The sequence below is a fragment of the Halyomorpha halys genome, unplaced genomic scaffold, assembly GCF_000696795.3.
Source record: "Halyomorpha halys isolate HHAL.00 unplaced genomic scaffold, Hhal_1.1 Scaffold1188.1, whole genome shotgun sequence".
NCBI lineage: Eukaryota > Metazoa > Arthropoda > Insecta > Hemiptera > Pentatomidae > Halyomorpha > Halyomorpha halys.
The window spans coordinates 236,644-257,944 of NW_027106154.1; the positions used below are offsets into that span (position 1 = coordinate 236,644).

At 31.9% G+C, this 21,301-nt stretch overlaps 1 protein-coding gene across 1 annotated transcript in view; it reads left to right on the forward strand.

Moving 5' to 3' along the window:
• The window catches only part of LOC106688732 (fatty-acid amide hydrolase 2-A), a 118,629-nt gene that overhangs the window by 81,243 nt on the left and 16,085 nt on the right, over window positions 1–21,301 (forward strand). The gene's annotated exons all lie outside the window — the stretch shown is intronic.

Sequence of the window (21,301 nt, forward strand, 5' to 3'; positions counted from 1 at the left end):
AATAATCGAGTCAAAATAAAAGTTTTAAGTACTTAGTTTAAGAGGAACTAAAACTATCGTGCCATATAGTTAGGAAACTAAAAAAACACGCTTCCATACATAAGTGATGGAAATTGTTCTTCCTACAGATTAGCTAAACTGGGAACTACGAATGTTTTAATATTTTAGAAAAATACAACGCGGAATTCATTTAAACATTGGAATAAAAAATTCTAGGGAAAAGTATTACGTAAGAATCTAAGATTTACTATTCTGCATATTAAAAATTGCAAAATCGTGCAAAAATGCAATTCTTGAAAATGTTTTCATGACTCTATTAAAGGATTATGGCTCTTTTAATACAATTAATTAAACGCTTCAACATTAAGATTAAAAAATCGAGATCAAATAAATTATGTTATTATTCCGGTTCGACTTGAGAAATAATTGAACTACAACACCGTTAAATTATATCTCAGATTATTTTTATTTTATTCTCGCAATAGCGAGTTAAGGAGTGGGGTAAGATTAGGGTTTATACAAAAACCTTACATTTTAGAAAACTGGTTTTCGAATAATAATTTTTCCAGAAAACCGATTTTAACCGGTTTCGAATTTTTATAAAAATTTTTTTGCTCGAATATTCTGTAATTCGAACAAAACAATTCAACAGAAAATTTAGAGTGATTAAAAGCAGTTTTTGACTGAAATTATTTACTGTTCAATCTTATTGATAGTAAAAGTTTTTTATGCAATTTAGTAGAACAAAGAAATAATAGTTGACCAGGATTGTTGTTTATGCATAATTTTCACATATAAGGATGTAAATATTTTTATAATAGTGAAACGAGTTATTCAGCAAAGGGTTCGAATAAATAAAAACAATATATTTTCATATTTTTATAATAACCATATTATTTTTTTAAAAAACAATGTTATTAGATACAGATGGATACTTATTAAAAACAATTAGAAAATATATAACTGTGTATTATATAATGTAAATTATAATCAAAGCCGAAAGACAAGAGTAAATAAAGTTTATGCATACACACTTATTAAAATCAATATTAGTTTTAAAGACAATTAAGCAAAGGACGGAGTATTTTCTATTCCAGGCAATTTTAATACAAATTTAAATATTCTATTTATTTTTATGTTTAATGAAATATGATTTCAGAAAACAGAGGGCGTCCATCGATTTGCTATTTAGCCGTGTCCTTAGTTTATTCACAAAATTCCCCGAAATAGATAATACCCTCTCCCTTGCAACCGAAGTGTTATTCATATATTGAAAACCGATATTTTCTACTAAAAAACCGATTTTCGAATTTCATAATTTTCTCCAAAAAAACGGGTTTTAAAAACCGACAAACCCTAGGTAAGATACATGGTCCAACCATCAGAAGATTTAAATTAAATTATTTTTAAATAATCGTAAAATTGTTGATGTATCAAGGAGAACCGCTTGCTAAGCCTCTCTTAGCACTTCAAGTGACAATGCTATTCCATCCGTTCCTGTCACCGTTGATTTCGGGATCAACCCATCAGACGATATAACTGCCGTTACCACTACACATTTCAAATTTAATTTCATTACTAAGGCCTGATAGGGAATTTCTGCTACATTATTATGCCTTTGGAGGTATTCCGTACCTGCTCCACATACTTCTCTGATATGCTTTGTCAATTCCAACATCGCTGAGCATAACCGACATTTGTCGTATATGTCTTCTGTATGATGAGTACAGATGAGTACTAATAAGCTGGTCTTGAATGACTCCTTTTTTCATTCTGCTAGTCCTTCTTTTCCTGATACAGTAGTGAGTTCATCAACTCTGCTCAGGTTCAATGCTGTTAGATCATAATCCATATTTGCGATTACCACATAAACACCTGATTTTTGAAACAAAATGTCAACGTAGTACTAACTCCTGCTTGTGAAACGCTTTTTCGATATTTAGGAGAACACGTCCACCTTCTTTTCTATATAAATAAAATCGGATTTTAAGGAATATTGGATAGTGGACACGCTCATGCTTAAGTGTCGTTCTCACAAGACGACTGTGAATATTTTCTTGTAGACTTTAACTCAGTGTTAAAATAGCTGAATCTTCAATACTTTTCGCAGCCTCGCTCTATACATTGTTATAAGCTTTTATTGCATGTCCTTTCGAGCAATTTTGAGGTGCTGTTGCATACCTCAATATTTATATAGTCCATTGGCTTCTAGTTCCCTGAAGCACTCTTCTCCATTTATCAGTAGTTTCTGGACATTGACCACCATTTCCTTGTTAACATGAAACACCATGCATTTATCAAGTACGAATGACATAAAGATGACACAGTTTTATGAATGACACAATTTCAACCATACCTTGTCATTTTCGTTTTATTTTCGCATATATCATTCATGTACCAGTTGTGGCTGACATTGATTGGCTCATCCTTGGATGTATTCGATTTAACCGAAACATCACCACACCAAACCGGGTAAGCCACCAACCAGTAAAAATATCCTGGTAGCCATTAGCCACTTCATGCAGGTATCAAAATCTTTCTATCCATTATTCCTAATTCCGTCAGGGCTCTCCAATTTTTCATGTTCCTGATTGCTTTCGTCACATCGTTCATTGCAATTGCTACATCAAGCATCTCTGAAGCATTTTCGAAACTTCGCATTTCTTTTTCCATCAAAGAGGCTTTCTCGTTGTGGTTGATTTTTCTCAACTATTACCATTACAGATACAATACTTGTATGAAGTGCACCTCCAACTGAATACCAGATGCTACCTTACTTAAGAATGCAGGTTTGGTTAATGTTAGTGGGCTGTAATTTAATTGATAGACTTGAAAGTAAACGAAAATTAATTTGTTGACAATTTATAGAGTTGTTGAACAAGAGAGAAATACTAAATCAATGGTAATCACAGGTTTTGAAGGGTTAGCCAAAAGAAATATGTGAATTTATAATTTTGAAGTGTGAAGAGCGAAGATGGTTCATTGTACTAGTAATGAAAAAGAATGCACTCACCCAAGTGGACGTTTATGTGAATCGGCATCCACTCCATTCTTGTTTTCTCTTCTCCCAGGAACTCTTTCCTTCCTCAGATGGGAAGGCACTTCTCTGAGCTACTCTTCCATCGTAATCTTCGTTAAAGACGTTAAGAAAATCAGATAGAAAAAAAAATGGCTATCTCTCCTATGCATCAGGCCACAGCTCGCTAACGAGTACCTTTTATTTATCTTAGCCATAGGGGGCGCTGGTGTTACTAACTGCAATCAGCCATATGCTTAAAATGTGGGGCACCTCATTTCAAATCTTTTCATTTTTTAAACGAAACAATATTTGATATTTATTGTAAATAAATTATGTACTTGTTTGTTAATGAGTAGTAGAGAGTAAGAGGAAAAAATACTATTATTAACAATTATAATTATTAATATATAAGAAGATGGTCAGGGTTGCGGTCAAAAGAGAAACAAAAATAGTTTACAACTATTTATTTTCATATGGATTATCGAAAATGGATTTTCGATTTCAAATACGTCGCGTATACACTCCTCCACGCTTCCGTTTAATTGTTTCTTTCTGTTCAACCGATTGCTTTGAACAGCCCTGATGAAGCCCTGCAAAGTGGGGCGAAACGTCGGAAAATAAATAGTTGTAAACTATTTTTGTTTCTCTTTTGATCGCAACCCTGACCATCTTATATATCAATTTTTACGGTCAACTATATTTACATATATAATTATTAATAATCGAGTCAAAATAAAAGTTTTAAGTACTTATATTAATTACAATTAATTGTATAAATTAATTAAACATCTACCACCTACCACTCTGTTACTCCCACGTATTGTACTTATAAAAATTCTAGGACTTCTAAATTAGAAAAAGTCACTTAATACGTTAATTACCAGGTATAAAGATTATATAACTGACGATTTCACTTTTATCTCGTCTAGTAGGAATGATATTACTTTTTTAAGCTTATAATATTTACTACATAAGTGTGAGATTTATAATTTCATGGATATAGGACATTCTCAGAGGTAGGTTCAGTTTTGAGTCTGAATTTTTAAGAATGTGAAAGTACTCCAATCGAGATGGAAAACAAATTAATTGAAACTCGATGTCCACAATAAATATTTTATTTATGAAGAAAAAAAAAACCAATAAAAAAAAAGTTACAAGGTCAAGCCTCTGCTCTGGATAGGTAGCAGGTTTGGAAAAGAAAAGGAAAACCAGTTTTTATAAAACGTATAATAAATATTAATGTGTTAAAAGATATTAATAATAAAAATATCTCAGGTGCTGTGCGCACAATCACTCAACTTTCACTCACCTCCCTACTTTGAGATGAAATTAATCCTAGCTCGTTTCAGAACAGAAATTTCTATTTCATTCATTGGAAAAATAATTTCCTGAACTAATTTTCCTAATGAGCCTTTCAGTCGGCAGATTTACTAACTACAATGCCAACAGTTTTCAGGAAATTAATTTTAATGTTTGTTCTCGTTGAAAAAATAGAACATTTTTAATAAGTAAAAGCATGGTAGAAATAGATAAACGCACTGCGCATGTGCCCTTCAGGTTAACAGTCTAATTAGTGTTAGATCAAACCTTTAATAGAAGTGTTTTTCGCCACAATTATCTTCAGAGTGGTTGAGTTAGTAGGAAAATAAGGAAAAAACAGCACGAAGTTAATGCTGGAATGCACTGCATATTCGCAATTTTAACTTTCTGGAATATTTTGAGAAATTGGCATACGCTTGGGACACACTAGGGTTCCGCAGAATCGCTTTAGTATTACTAGAAACAATGATCTCTCATTGTTTTTAGTAATACAAAATGTATAAATATGAACTATGAAATTTAATTACTAACTACAGGAGATAAGGTTTTCACACAATGGGCTAAGGTAGACTTGGGAAATGGGAAATAGCAGAGAGCGCCTGATCTCTGCCGGTCCCACTTAATAATACAAATAGTATCTACACGGCTTTGCTTGTTGTTTGTATTTATATCACAGAAATAGTTAATAATGAAGAAATCTTTGAATATAACAACTTTTCATAGCAACAGTAATAAAAATTTGTAATCAATATTTGGAAGTACCGTTACTATTTTTTTTATTATTAATTGTCAATATTAATCCATAGATGACCAAAAAACGTGAAAAAATAAGAATATTTTTTTTTTCAATGGCTGTTATGACAATAGTCAGATTTTACCTTTCGCTCACGTATATATGAGATATTTGGAAAGGGAAAGGATTGTCAATCTAAATAATAAAAAAATATCGGTTATGAAACGAAGAAGGATTAATTTTATCTCAGAGTAGGTTGTCAGGGTAAGTGAAAGTGTGATGAGTGCAACAGGTTTTTCATCTTACGATATCCGCTTAGTGGAACTAAACTAACAGCTTCACCATAGCTTTAAAGCTTTTTTAAAAATCCTCATAGAAAAATCAAAAACCAGTTAGAAGATGTTTGACAACATTTAGTAAATTTGATAATACTGAGTCCATTAGATATTTTCATCCATTTTTAGTTTAATTTACTGATATATGGAATGTGTATAAAGAGAAAATATTGTGATTTTCAACAATTTCTAATTCGAGTTTTCGGCGAAAATACTCGTTTTGCGTGTCTGAATAACCAGGTTTCGCGGTAAAAATCTGTGTGGATGCGAGTGTGTATCTGAACAGCCAAGCTCAATAACAAAAAGTCATGCGAAACTGAAATCACATATTTCATATGTACATTTCACATTTTACATGTTACAGTAACAATTTCGTTAAAATCGACCTACCGAAAATGCCACTTATTTATCAAAATTACTTTTGTACAAAGCACTCGAACGATTTTGATTAAACTAAATATATCAATGTACACTGAAGTGATCTATAATACCTATTGGATCGTATCATCATTGAAAATGCATGAAAGGGGTTAAATACCAAAAATTCATCCTCAAAAGTAACTTTGATTTTTATTTATTTAAAATTATTAAATATCTCTCATAATTAGCAGTAATAAAAAACGGAAAATATAAGTTTTAAAATCAATGATCGAAGAAAAATTAGGTCTAACTGAGAAATCAGAAGTTGTCTAGAGCACTTGATCTTTCCCCATTCCAAAATATTAATTAGCTTTGTTATAGTTTGATAAATTATTTTATTTTGCATAAATACAATTGTAATAAAGTAATTCGTTTTTCGCACCTCAAGAAACCATAGATTAAGAATTTTAGTGATAACTGAAAAATATTTTTTTTTTTTAATATAATTTTCTTCTGTTTCCAATTACAAGTTTTAGGATCTGCGCGAACAGCCTAAAACGAAAAGTTATCATCTTGAATAATAAATATATACCTGTTATGAAACATTCTAGGTCCATTCAAACCCTAGATCTCAAAAATATTACACACACTTAACATAAATAGTACAATTCGGCTACTTAATGACCATCCTCTATTTTCCAAGTGGGGTTAAATTTTCTTTAATCCTTGGCATATCGAGCTCTGAGCACATATTTGCCGTTTCCTTACTGACCCAAACAACCAACAGGAAAAAGTTAGAGAGAATGTTGAAACACTTTTTTTTCTTATAAAGTATTCATTTATTAATACAGTTACTACATATTTATCTAATTGCAAATAAATAAATATCTATAACATCTGTAAATTTTCCTAAGTAAACAACTTTAAACCGGTACTCCCTACATGAAACTATAATTAATATTACCATCTCGCTCAGCATAGAAGTCCCTAAAGGGCCAACAATACCGTACTACCCCTCACAGGGCTTCGAAATGTCTTTATCGTATTTTAAATAGTCTATTCAGAAAACTCCTACTAGTAATTAATTCTATCAAATACTGCTTGTATTCCACTCATTGATTGTCATTTCGCATATTAGATTTCATCAAATATTGATGGGCTTTACCAGCACCGTCTTCCATCATGGACACAGAACCCAACTATCCATGAGTCGCCTAACTTCTATGATCGATAGCATTATTAGCAGAACAAGGATTAACCAATCTTGGCCATTTTTCAACCAATAAAACAGCCTTTTAAAAGTTTGCTTAGCTGTTAATTGTTCATAATGGCTTCAACAAGAAAGCAATAGAAAACACAATAGTCTCTACAGTAGTTTCCCTCACCAATCGCATCTTTACCCCACTAAACCCTGTAGAGAGAGAGAGACACTTTATTCAAAAATTAGTGGTGCCCAACTGCATTGGGTTGCTACACTCACAGTATACTAAGACTAGACAATTGATTATTATTCTTATAATACATAGGTATGGTCAGTAAATATTTAAATAAATAATAGCAATACATGTTTTTGTTTGTTCTTATTGTATTAGTTATTTATCATCTATGTATAATTCTTTCTAATTATAAATAGTAAAAATTTTAGATATAAAAAAAATGTATGAGCATAAAAATCCACTATACATAACACTATAAAAAGTTAATAATATTTAAAAATAAAGAGTAATAAATACAAAATTAACAATTATAAAAAGTAATAAATACTATCATTAAATTCGTTTGATAAATGATGTAGATGGAAACTGATCTACTGAAATAAACAGACTTTTAAGAAGTAATTCGTGACATTGCTAATTGAGAATAAGAAATGTACCTCTCGTAAATATAATTATTTCCATAATTTATAATCTTAAACACTTTCTTGAGAGTGGTAATTTTTTTAAAATAAATAATTTAATTTATATCCATTTTAGTCTCAAATCATTTTATTTTTCTTATAAGACCGACGTTTCGGCCAATCCGGCCATCCTCAGGGACAATCTACTTAATACAATTTTGGAATTATATAATTTAAAAACTCTAACTCTATGCAGACTATTCTCCCCAGGTCAAAGCAACAATTTTTAATTAGTCAATATTCACTTAAAACCAAAATTAAAATCATTTCTCACAACTTGTTTGTTTTAAGGAATAGTGACTGTGATAAATGATTTTAATTTTGGTTTTAAGTGAATATTGACTAATTAAAAATTGTTGTTTTGACCTGGGCAGAATAGCCTGCATGGAGTTAGAGTTTTTAAATCATATAATTCCAAAATTGTATTAAGTAGATTGTCCCTGAGGATGGCCAGCTTGGCCGAAACGTCGGACTTATAAGAAAAATAAAACTTTTTGAGACTAAACTGGATAGAAATTAAATTATTATTATGTTTTCTTTTTTTAATATTCCACACATTTCAAATATTAAATAAAATAAAAATTTTAGCTAGATTTGTTTTATAACCCTAAAGTTTTCAAATTTTGTTTTTTCCTAAATCCCATTTCTAATCTGGTGGACCCCCTATCTCTAAGAATCCGAGACACCCTCTTTGTTAAGGGGCCTCAACATGTTGGCAAAGCCGTGGCAAACTCATGCATGTATGAGCATGTGGAGAGTGGCTTGACTTGGCTGGTACGAGTTGGCCTAAGCTCGTTGCCGATCCGTCGAGAGTAGGTTTTTTGGACACAGATCAAAGAGAATTCGTGAGAGCGCATCTTCTGTAGCATGTTCACCCATGTTCTTTGTTTAGTTGCAACTGAGAACGTTTAGAAGGTTAAAAGTGTTTTTTGTTACTTATTATAAGTTTTATATTTAATCTTATTTATTTTTTTTTAAATAAGCGCACCACTGGGACCTCCCACACCAGTGGAAGAATGTCCACACTGTGTCACTGGAGCGTCCGCTTTTAGAAAACGGAAGTTACAGTTGCTGTGAGAACCGGTTTTCGACCCGGCATAAACTGGGCCGCAGCAGATTCCCATATCTGTATCTATCATAGCTGTATCGTATCTTCCAAAAGTTTCAATCAACAAAATTATAAAACTGCCGAGAATTTTTTATACTTCAATCCAACCTCCCAGCATGAGGAATGTTTGCAGATTACAATAAAAATTTATGCGGCTACATGATTCTCTTGGTTCAAGAAATAATCGATATTTTCTATTATTTCAAGAGAACGGAATTACCTAACAAGCATACAACACCTGGGAAAAAGAATGCAGGATGGAAAAAAAATCCACAGACAGAAACTGTACACTATCTTAGCCTGACATTTTTTAATTATTTATTTAATGTAATTTACAAAAGTACAAAATAATACAATAGGTAAATATGTAGTATGTTTCATATACACTTGAAAATCTTGGGAAGGAACCACCCATTGGTGATACTTCAAACATTAATTTAAATTAGAAGGTCCCGTGGCCATCTTCTTTTCAGACGCCTCGGAGGATTATCAGGGATTGTTAAGGATAGATTAAGAATTAATGGGTTAGGATGGTGAAGGAGTTTGGAATAAAAAGACGCATATCTGTTTTGGGTCAAATCTGCAACGAATGGGATGTTAACTTCTTTACGAATGAGTTTATTTGTGATGTAATAAGGAGCATCAAGGATTTTACGTAGAATTCTGGATTGTAACGATTGGATGCAGGAAGAATTTGATGGTTTGGTGGAGCCCCAGAGCTCAATTCCATATGTCCAAATTGGTCTGATTATTGTAGTTTTACTAATTTTTTGTAGTGAATGAGCCTGACATTTTCGGTCAAGGAATGACATGAGGTCCACATTTCACAGAAATTTAGACAAACCCTAAATTAAAGACTAAGATTTTATTGCCCACTCCTTTCTAAACAATCAAAATTGATGTGTAGTTGATGAAACTAATTTGGCCCTGCACATCACAAATATTTGGGACATCTAAAAAACGCGCATTAACTAACTTTCAGGCGAAAAAATCAGGACAATTACAAACGTTTCTTGGTATGTTAAGTTGTTGTTCTGTACCTTCACATACCAACTGCTAAGGTATGTACACATAACAAGTACTAAAGATATCATGACAAATTAAAAAGACATCTTAACACTCTCATAAATGCAACGGTCACAAGAATTCTGCTCAATAACGTCAATCTATACACCGGAGAGGTTTCACTGTATTTGCATTTTCTTTGGACAAGGTGTACTGAGTACTACGAAAATTATAGAAGTGATACACAAAAATATAGAGTCTGAGCATCACTAATCAAAGCTGGCCAACCACCACCATCCATTGACACTCGTTTAAATTTTTAATAAGAGTCGACTCGTTTTTTCATTTTATGTTATTTATTGCTTCTTAAATTTTGTATATTATTTGATCTCCTTATTAATATAGTTATATAAAAAGCTAATTATTAGAATAATTTTATAAACCATTTACTGTTCAAAACTGAAACTCTAATATTTAATTTTACTGGATTTCCAATGTCCAATCCATAAAATATCTCAATATAAAACATTAATTTGGCCAGAACTAACTTGTGTTTCAGAGAAATATCCGTAATGCCGGGTTTCAATTATTTAATATTATTTGAGAGAAAAATCTTAATATGTCCTTAATAATGGTCCTGCAAGTAATGGAGACAAATTTAGGCCGAAAAACGATGTAGGGTTGTATGAAATTTACCGGAAACCGAATGCGGTGTAATAAATAGGACCACTGCTCCCGAACCCCGTATGCCAGAGATGGCAAGGGAGGGGGATAATAAAAAAAATAAAAAATAAGTGTATCAAGACTACGGTGGGTTATATCGCAAGGCGTATCATAAATTTTATAATCATAAATTTTATAAATTCAAAATATAAACATTTGAATCTCAAGTTATTATAGTAATATTTTATGACGCGATAAAATTAATATTTTCATCATAAAGATTATTGAATAAACTTGTCAGACCGATCATTCTCTCTTTGGCTAAAACAAAACTCTTGGATCTTCAAACTTTTTTGGTTTAATAAAATGATATAAGGCAATCCACAGCGATGGTGATGTTCGGCTATGCATACTGACTGACCTCTTTGGAACATTCGAACATTCTTAATATTTGTACTAGAATATAAAATCTGGTTTCATAACAATAGTCAATATTAAAAAATATATTGATTGTTGATATTGATATAAATAAAATAAAATTGAGAGAGAAGAGAATAGATATATATATATTAGATAATGGTTGGTGACATTAATAAATATGATAATGTTGTAAATAAACTAAATTAGTTATGTATATACTCGTACATAATTGTTTTCTTAGGATAATCAAATATTTCCGGTATGTGATGGCTATTATCGTTTAATAAAGTTGCCAAATGATATGGTGATCCGATGTCTATCAAATACCTGCAGTATGTCAGTATGTGTTCAACAGTTAGTGGTACGTTACACTGTCTACATGTTGGTCTAGATGTCTCTGACAGTAAGTATTCTTGGGATAGTCGAGTGTGTCCTATTTGTAGTCAAGTCAGTACTGCTTCGTGTCGTCTACAGCTTCGGATAGATTTCTTCCATGGAACTACTATACTTTTAATTTGTTTTCTGTTGTATTAGTCTAATTTTCCTTTCACCTATTTAATATTCGTATTGTTATCAGAGGATAATGGTCTTCGTAGGGCAATCAAAGCAGTCAGATATTCAAACTTTAAATTTAGCTCTGTTCAAGCATTCCTCTTTTTACTGCTCAAGTTTGTATTCACGTATGCGTGGGCGAGAAGGCATTTCTTTTTCTCATGTTAAGTAGAGTTTAGTCCTATTGTTTTTAATAGGTCATGTGTTAATGTTATAATAAGGCGAACATATTCGTAACAATTACACAACTTTTTGTAAATGTATATGACAATATTTGGGTGTACAGACTAGGGCCGTTGTCAGCTGTGATCGGGCCCATGCCAAAATTCAGAGGATCCCCTTCTACTCAATGTTTCACGTGGTTTATTTTATAATAAGGCTACAAAAAGGCAGAGTGTAATACAAGTACATGATAGTATTTATTGCGGATGTTTTAGTCAATTCTTCCCCCCACCCCTTCCTACTCCTCATTAGCGAGCCTGTTGTAGACATACATATAAGGAGCTAGAATTTCCATATAAATTCTCACAAAGATATAAACATGTACCGAAAATATACTAAGTTTTGGCCCTTTTGAAACCAATCTTAACTTACAAATTTCAAATGATTTTGAAAAATAATTTGGCTCCCATCTCCAGCAATTAAACTTTCACTGCACTCATTATCTCTCAACTTGAATGGCCGAACGTGTCTCGATCAAAAAACAGAAGTTATTAATGGAGCGATTCACAAAATGGAACAAGTCCGAGGAGGAATACGAAAAAAAAATCTAGATGGAACTGGAATGAGTTTTAAAAACAAATCAAGGCTCTAAATTCAATCTATGCTACTGATTGCCAAAATCATTAGCGGAAAGGAGATGATAGGGAAAATGTCTATTGAGTGTCCGTACTAACGTGTGATATGACATATTTTTTTACGTTTGAAATTTTTTTTTTTTAATTATTTATTTATTGTAATTTACAACTGTACAAAATGATACAATAGGTAAATATGTAGTATGTTTCATATACACTTGAAAATCTTGGGAAGGAACCACCCATTGGTGGTACTTCAAACATTAATTTAAACTAGAAGGTCATCTTCTTTTCAGACGCCTCGGAGGATTATCAGGGATTGTTAAGGATCAAAGATTAAGAATCAATGGGTTAGGATGGTTAAGGAGTTTGGAATAAAAAGACGCATATCTGTTTTGGGTCAAATCTGCAACGAATGGGATGTTAAGGTCTTTATGAATGAGTTTATTTGTGACGTAATAAGGAGCATCAAGGATACGTTTGAAAATTTAAAATTCAAGAGTTTCCAACTGACCCATGATAAAAAGCAGTTTTTTTTATTCATTTTTTATATTAAAATATTAATTGAAAAAAATTATAATAATAAATGTGTACCGCTAAACCCAAGGGTTGCTGAAGGGTCAGGGGTGCAGTACTTTGTAAGGATGTACTGTTACAAGACCACCGGTTGTTGTTCAATGAATCACGCTCCAACGTTAGATTTTTACCCAATGGAAAGAGGCTAAAAGTAATCAAGGGTACCCTAAAAGAGGTTGGGTGACCCCGTAGGGCTCCTGAACCCACATGGCTGAATCACAGTTACAGTGAAACCGAAAATAATTATCTGCCATCGGATTCGAACTCAGATTCTTGGAGTTAGTAGCACAGTACCTTAACACAAAACTACCAACTCCCACATATTAAAGTATTCAATAAGTTTATCGAGTCAACATGTTGCTTAAATATGTATGTAATTTTTAAATATATATATTGTGCATATTTACCATTTTTAATTATATTAAAACCCCCAGATTTATATATGCCTATATCTCAATGCATGAATATAACGTACTCTTTTTATAGTTATCATATTATTCATAGTTTGAAAATTTTATAAAGGATATAGACAGTTTATTATTATTCGTGGTAGTAGCAGTTATCTATAGGCATTTTGGTATAATTTATATGTAAATAGCTTTAGTGAAGTCAGCACTTGATGCCATTTTCACGTACCCCTAATCCTTAAGTATTTTACCATATGGTCATCAGCACATTAATTCCAAAATAATGGTCTGTTAGGAGAAGGACCTTACGAAACATTGACGACAAGGTCTCTCGAGTACTTCTGCTTTCCTAACATGGAAGTATAGCGGATTCTTGGACACAGTGTTGACAAGACTTCAGACTACCATTTCTATACATAATGTGTACGTACCATTCCTGACATTCTTCCGTCAAGAATTTCTAGAATTTGATTTATTTAAAAAATAGGGTGAGGAGCAGAGCGCTTCGTCACTTTGATGTTTTCCTCTATTTCTGTTTGCAAACAGATTGCAAGTGAATTGTTTCATAAATGTTTACCTGAGGAAATGTTTGAAACTCCTAAAACACATTTTTGAAACATAAACACAATTAAAAAAAAAATAGATACGAATTTTTGACCTTCCAAATCATTCGGGAAGAACATTAGCAGCTGACTACTGTGAGGCCTTAAACTGCGAAAAACATTTAAACATCGCAAAACCTTAATAGAAATTCATTCCTCACTTCAAAGGTTAAGAAGATGGCCACGGGACCTTCTAATTTAAATTAATGTTTGAAGTACTACCAATGGGTGGTTTCTTTCCAAGATTTTCAAGTGTATATGAAACATACTACATATTTACCTATTGTATTATTTTGTACAGTTGTAAATTACATTAAATAAATAATTAAAAAAAAAAAAAAAACTTCAAAGGTATTGTTCTGTTTGACCTATATGCTTATGATGAATAAGCTATATCTATAATTACAAGATCTAGCAATATTTGTACATAAGTACATGGGCTTGGGCAGGATTTCGCCATGGGGGGAGCAGATCTCGGCCCATTACACACACACACATATATATATAGTCCATCCGGAAACACTAGGTAAAAGATAAGATATTTATAGATAAGAAGATGGTCAGGGTTGTGGTCAAAACAGAAACAAAAATAGTTAACCAAACTTTTCTGCATTCCAAGAAAACCTCCATTTTATTGCTACTTCATAAAATTTAATCATTACTTTAAAAATTTTTACTAGCTATAATCACAATAAATTATTGTAAATCGAGCATAAACTTAATTATTGTACATAAATGCATATAATACACAATACACAAATATAAGAGGTTTCCAATGAGAGCATCAGCCTTGTGGGATTGATGGAAAAAATATTAACCACCTCTTCTACGATGGTTGCATTCTTTAATTTATTTTCAACAAAAATTCATAGATTATTAAAATGGAAAATTGTAAGTTATGGTAAGAAGAATGGAATCCAAAACAGGTTCTTTTTTATTCGCTGCCACCATTATTTTTAAAGCTAAGTATATGACAAATAATTGTGCTCATTAAATGTTACCTTTTTTTATCGAAGAATCGACGTATCTCGTCCCTTCAAAGGTGTCGTTATGATCTTGTGATCCATGGCGATGTCAATCAACAATGTTACATTATATAATTATAACATGCTTCCAGAAAGAAATCATCTAACTAAGTTCACTATTTTCTTTATTTTTTCCATGGGTCCCAAAAATCTATGGTGGAGCCGTGGCTGCCCCCTGCTCTCGTCTGTCTAGGCCCATGCATAAGTATATGTAAAATATATAAGTATATATAAAGCTATTATATATACTAATGATATATGTATTTTGCAGTAATTTTCGTCTGCTTTAATTTCATATATAATACCATAAAATGTTTAATTTTCAAGTTATAAGCGAAAAACTAAAAACAGTTCCGAAATTTTCTACTTTTGTTGTGGAACTGAGAACTGACGAGGTGATAAACCTAAAATTCAGAATCAACATCCTCCAAAACATATAATTTAAATATATATATATCTTGATTGCCAGGTCGACCTTGTGTGCCTTACACAGCTATTATATAACAGTGTGATGTACTTTTAACTATTACCCATAGTCTCGTGCGTAAAACACCCCTAATTATTACAATGTTAAAATTATTTAGCAATATATCAAATATAAATTAATACATAAATATCAATAATAACATATAAAAGGAAGATAATCCGTGTATGATATTAAAAAAAAAAAAAAAAAAATCAAGTAGTAATTAAACTATTTAATGTGAGCCAACTTCCATTCAGTAAGTCCAGCAAGGTGGGGTGAAACGTTAACTCACATTAAATACGAGTTTTAATTGCATTTTGCGTTTTAATTACATTAAACGAAAATAGTTTAATTACTATTTGAGTTTTTCGTTTATTACAGCACTCTGACCATCTTCCTTTTATATATTACACACGGTAAATGAACAATCTTACAAAGTAATAAAATAGATAAGTATAAAGATTAATAAAGTTCATAGCCTACTATCCTACAATAGCCTAGGATTCAGTCTCCGAGAAGAAGTGAGATTTACCACGTTGTAAGTCATTATGTCTTCAATTACTGCTAACTGGGAATAAAATTTTGTTTTTTTTTTATGAATTTATCTAAAGATTCCAGTTGTGGTTTTCGAAGTCATTGACTATTTTTTACATATCAAGGGACGTCTACTGCGATTCTCAGGACCTTGTTTTGAAACGATTACAATATATATAAAGTACTTATCTTTGCTCCACCATGCAACTAGCCATACCAAACATAATCCGACTTAGATAGTTCAGGAAGTAAAAATTGAAGATAAAGAACGACAATTTTTCTATCTTAGAAAGCGTAGCCACTTATGCACCTAAGGATGAGTAATAAGAAGTAGGTTACTTTCCATCGGATGCACTTGCATCCAATTGCAGCATAGAATCTCATAATTAGATCCATTGTCTGAAGTATTATGAAACATAAAATATTTAACTGACCGTTTATAAACGAAAGAATAACAAAAAGGAGTACTAGGATATGTCCTAACAAATTCATCTCTTTGTTAGGACATATCCAAGCTAGTGGAACTGGAAAACCCAGAAATGGTGAATACTTTAAGTGGAGTTTGGACGATTAAATACGTATGAAAAATAAATAAAATAAAATTTGAATCACAACATAGGCGCCGACACTTGATAGATATTGGGATGAGGGTGAGGAAAAAAACTCCAGCTGGAATCGGGAAGGAAATCCGAGACCACGAGTTTCATCACACTTCTACAAAATATATTTATTTTATAATCGCTAAAGTAACCAGACGTTGTCCAGTTTGTCAGGCTCAGTAGATTGAGGTGGAGGAAGTAAAATGACGTACAGTAACTGAGGTACTTCATGGAACAAGACGCCGAGGAAGACCTCGCCTTCGATGGAGTGACGAAGTGAGTAGTGATGCCAGGACCATGATGGGAGTGAGGAACTGGATGGCAGTAGCTCAGAATCGTAATGATTGGTGGAGGCTGGTGAAGGAAGCCAGGACTCGTCATCGAGTTGTGGTGCCAAATTAATAATAATAATGGCCAAAGTAAGTAAAAATCGATGTATGAAAAAATAAAATACATTATTTGGATATCCATATATTAAAAAAATAACTGTCGAGTAAAATTATGAGAATAAATTAACTTCGAATTTTAAAAAATATTCTTGCGAATCATATCTTTCTGCCCATTTTATTTATGATTTTAGATTAAGAGCTCATTATATAAATAATAACTCATTACGTTTTAATTTTTCAATCCAAAACAATGTTAATAATGGAACTGAATCTAACATGGGGTGTAATGTGCGGCCCGAGGATTTATGATGCACTTTAAAAGGTGCCGAGAGATCATTAGGGTTGGCCAGCCCAGCTATAAAAGTAGAAAGTACCATTAAACTTTAATTGTGATTTTAATGATATATTTATTATTAATTAACTATGTAAATGAACTTATTTCGGACCTCTGTATTGTTATGTTTTACAATTCCCAGAAAAATGTACTCTATCTTTTTTGCTCCATTTTATTCATTACATCTAATAGTAAATCTATTATTCAGAACATATCATAACATTTGTAATCAGTTCGATATAACACAGAAATCAAGCTTTCAAATTAATTTATTAATTAATTAATTAAATTAAAGTTGCAAAACGTTATTCGTACAATATCACTTTTTGTAACGATTCAATCTTGGGCCAAATAAATTGTCAATGTTTTGTAATAAAAAAATTAACAAATTGGATATTTTCGAATTTTTTCCTGTTCACTAAAATAATCATTGAAACCAATTAGTTTAACTGTGTGAAATTCAATAAGGAATATTTCAGGCTTTAAAAAATATTTTAAGTTTTATTCCCACAAATTATTTTCTGGAATAGGTAAAAAAATGAATATGCTCACTTTTTGTAACGATTCAATCTTGGGCCAAATAAATTGTCAATGTTTTGTAATAAAAAAATTAACAAATTGGATATTTTCGAATTTTTTCCTGTTCACTAAAATAATCATTGAAACCAATTAGTTTAACTGTGTGAAATTCAATAAGGAATATTTCAGGCTTTAAAAAATATTTTAAGTTTTATTCCCACAAATTATTTTCTGGAATAGGTAAAAAAATGAATATGCTCTCCTGAAGTGTTGGATTCATCCTTTTTAACAGAACACCGATGATGTGGTAGCATTAACACATTCCCCAGAAGAAGGTAACTCCGTCAATGGATTGTGAAAATTGTTTTCTGGTTTAGAAAAATAAAATTAAAATAATTAGTTTCGATGCGGGTAATTCTATAAAATGCGTTGAAAATAACAATCTCCTCGGACAGAGATGAAGGACCTAGAAGGAAAAGTTGCTCTGTTACCTTTAGATGGCTATTAGAAATAATTAACTAGATTATAATCATCAACAGGAGCAACACGTGTTCCGTGTTCACAATGTCAGGATAATGATTCCGTTCGTTTATTGCACTCACATAATAAAATGGCCAAATTCATACACGTGCTCTAGTGATGAAAAATACAAACTCACATTAAAAAAAAACCACTAATTATTACACAACAGTTTATTATTTGAAATAATCATTTATTTTATCAATAAATAACAAATAATATAATAATTCCTAGATCCACTCGATGTAATTAGTTAGGATGTAAGATAGATTAATAAAGTGCCGCTGACTATGACTCCAAATGGAACTATGGAGTGAAGGCGATTTCAATGGCCCCATTGGATGAATCCATATCGTTCCAATTTTCACAAACATTTAGAGATTCCTGCTCTGATAGAACACGTATCTTATAGTATTTACACCTAATAAGGATTTCAGTTTACAGATTAATATAATTATTGAGAATTAATAGGATATAAAATAATCTGAACGGGGTTCGGATCCGCCATTGCCAGACAATTATTTATTATGTTACTGTAGCCGTGAGTCGACCCCGGGATCTGGAGACCACCGGGGTGCACCCAGCCTCATAAATGGGGACAAATCTGGCGATTGGGTGCGATCATGAAAAAATCACCTCCTTGTACAATCGTTGTTCAAGGAGTAGAGTTCAAGAAGTGTTGTTGTAGCGGTCAAGATTAACATTTTCGTTCTATAGGATATAATATTGCCTTTAAAATCGCAAGAAAATTAAATAATATATATACTGAAGGGGCCATCCTGGGGTAATATCTGCCGTCAATATCATGGGCATAGGGGAGCCACGAGCCCAGATGTTTAGATCCCATTCTTCCTTACTTACAGGTTACAGAAAATAAATGAAAAAAAGGCCACCATCTTAGAAGAAGTAGTAATCCCAGAAGGCTGATCCTCTCATAGCAAACCTCTTCACCTCTTATATTTTTGTATTAACTGTATGTATTTATGTACAATAATTAAGTTTATGCTCGATTTTCAATAATTTATTGCGATTATGAGTAGTAAACATTTAAAAAGTAACGTTTCAGAACGGACTATATATAATGTATTTGTGTGTACGTGTAATTTTGTAATAATTGTTTGTAATATAATGGCTGTTTGCTCCACCCTTAGCGAAATCCTGCCTAGGCCTATAGTCAATAATTATCAACTGTTGATTTGCGGGTTTATACATTCATATTTTAAGAATTGTGTTGTTATTGAGAAATGAAAAGTACTGATGGGAAACTAAATAAAATTAGTGTTTGTGGAATGGAGGGGGTTTCGTAATGACGGGTTTCAAATGCATTAAATTTGTAACTAGATGGACGAGAACTAAGGGTCCGTTATAGATCGATGTTCTTAAAGAGAAGTTTTTAAGAATATGTAAATATATTTATATGTATTGTTATAATATAACATATGTATTATAGATATATAATATATGTATAAATTATATTATCAGCGATCCCCAAACTGGGTACCACAAGCATATGCCAGGAGTGCCGAAGCGAATACCTTTTTCTAAAAATATTACAAAAAAAAAAAAAAAAAAAAAAATTAAAACTAAAATATCAAATATACAGTGCATTCCAGCATTTCCTCTGCCCCGTTTTCCCCCAACGTATTTAATTTCTCAAAGGATAATTGTCCCACAGTTTTATTTTAGTTTGACAAGGGTGTCACAAATGTTTTTAGCCCATCTGCTGATATATTCGAGGCTTTGAGGCCTAACAATCTGTACAAGAACGATTTAGGAAAAGAAATTAGAAAATAGGTAGTGTTTTTTTGTTATGTCAGAGCTTGGCTTATTATTAGTAGAAGGGAAAACAAAATAGAAAAATACGAGCATAAAGATGGGGAAACATAAACAAATTTACGTCATATCAGTAGCAGTGTAGCGTTATCAGTTAATCGAAACTACTTATAGCACTATTAGATAAGAGTAAACATGGATGTCACTACATCGCAGAAAGTAATTAATTAAAGGGAGGGTTATCTTTGCTAATAGTCCTATCTATATCGATCAATGCGTAAAATGTATCGATTCTTTACGATCAATATTGGGGTAAGTACCTGTCATAACCATGGTAGTCCAGTCATACTATACAAGGGCCGTATGTGCAAACTGCCATTTAACTCATGTGCGGGTTCAAGGTAAAGAGTAAGAATTTTGCAGAACTGAAAATCTGGCGCGATTGACATTGTACAAAATTAACAATTTTTTCAGTTGTTATTTAATAACTACAAAACAAATCACCCAACAGAAAAACTTTTCTGATTCTTTCTAAAAGTCGAAGACTTCCTACAATATGAAACTAGTATGAGCTGTTTACAAATTGACCATAATCTCCAAGGCCAAAAATTCAAATATTTTGTAATCGTCTCTCATTAAGTGAATCTTGAAAAATGTTCGTTCTACGTGGAACATAGAATGAATTTGATGCTAATTTAATTAACTTTCATTTTAGTTAACATGAAAACGAACAGGATCAACAGTACTCTTAAAAATAGTAGATAACGAAAAACATTAAAAAAAGAGAAAAAAAAACTAATCAATTTCCTATTGCTTAAATTATAACAAAATGAATAAATAAATGCAAACCAAGGGTACACAATATTAAGAAATTATAGTACTCAAAACAAAAAATAAAATGGTCGAGTGGTATAATAAAATTATGATTTAATTGTTTTCAAAATGCAAATTAAACATATATAAGAGATGTAATAAAATAAAATTTACCTCACTAAATAGCGTTTCTAAGCTATTTTCAATATAAGAGCCCTAAAAAAATTAAATTTTTGTTACAGAACATTTAAACACGTTTATCAGATCACAATAATTAAGATCTAATGAACCCAAAAGTTGGATGCCGATACCAATCAGTCGCCACATAAATCCTTCCACGGACGTGACGCTCCTCCAAACCCAATTCTACTAAATCAGTTTTGACGCAATCCTCCCATTTACGTTAAAGTCTACTCCTCGGACGTTTACCCGTAGGTTTAGTGGTTATTAACATTTTAGGGATTCGCCCGTTACTAAAGCCCTACACTCTTACACGCCCATCTTAAACACCGCAATATTATAACTTGAATATTATA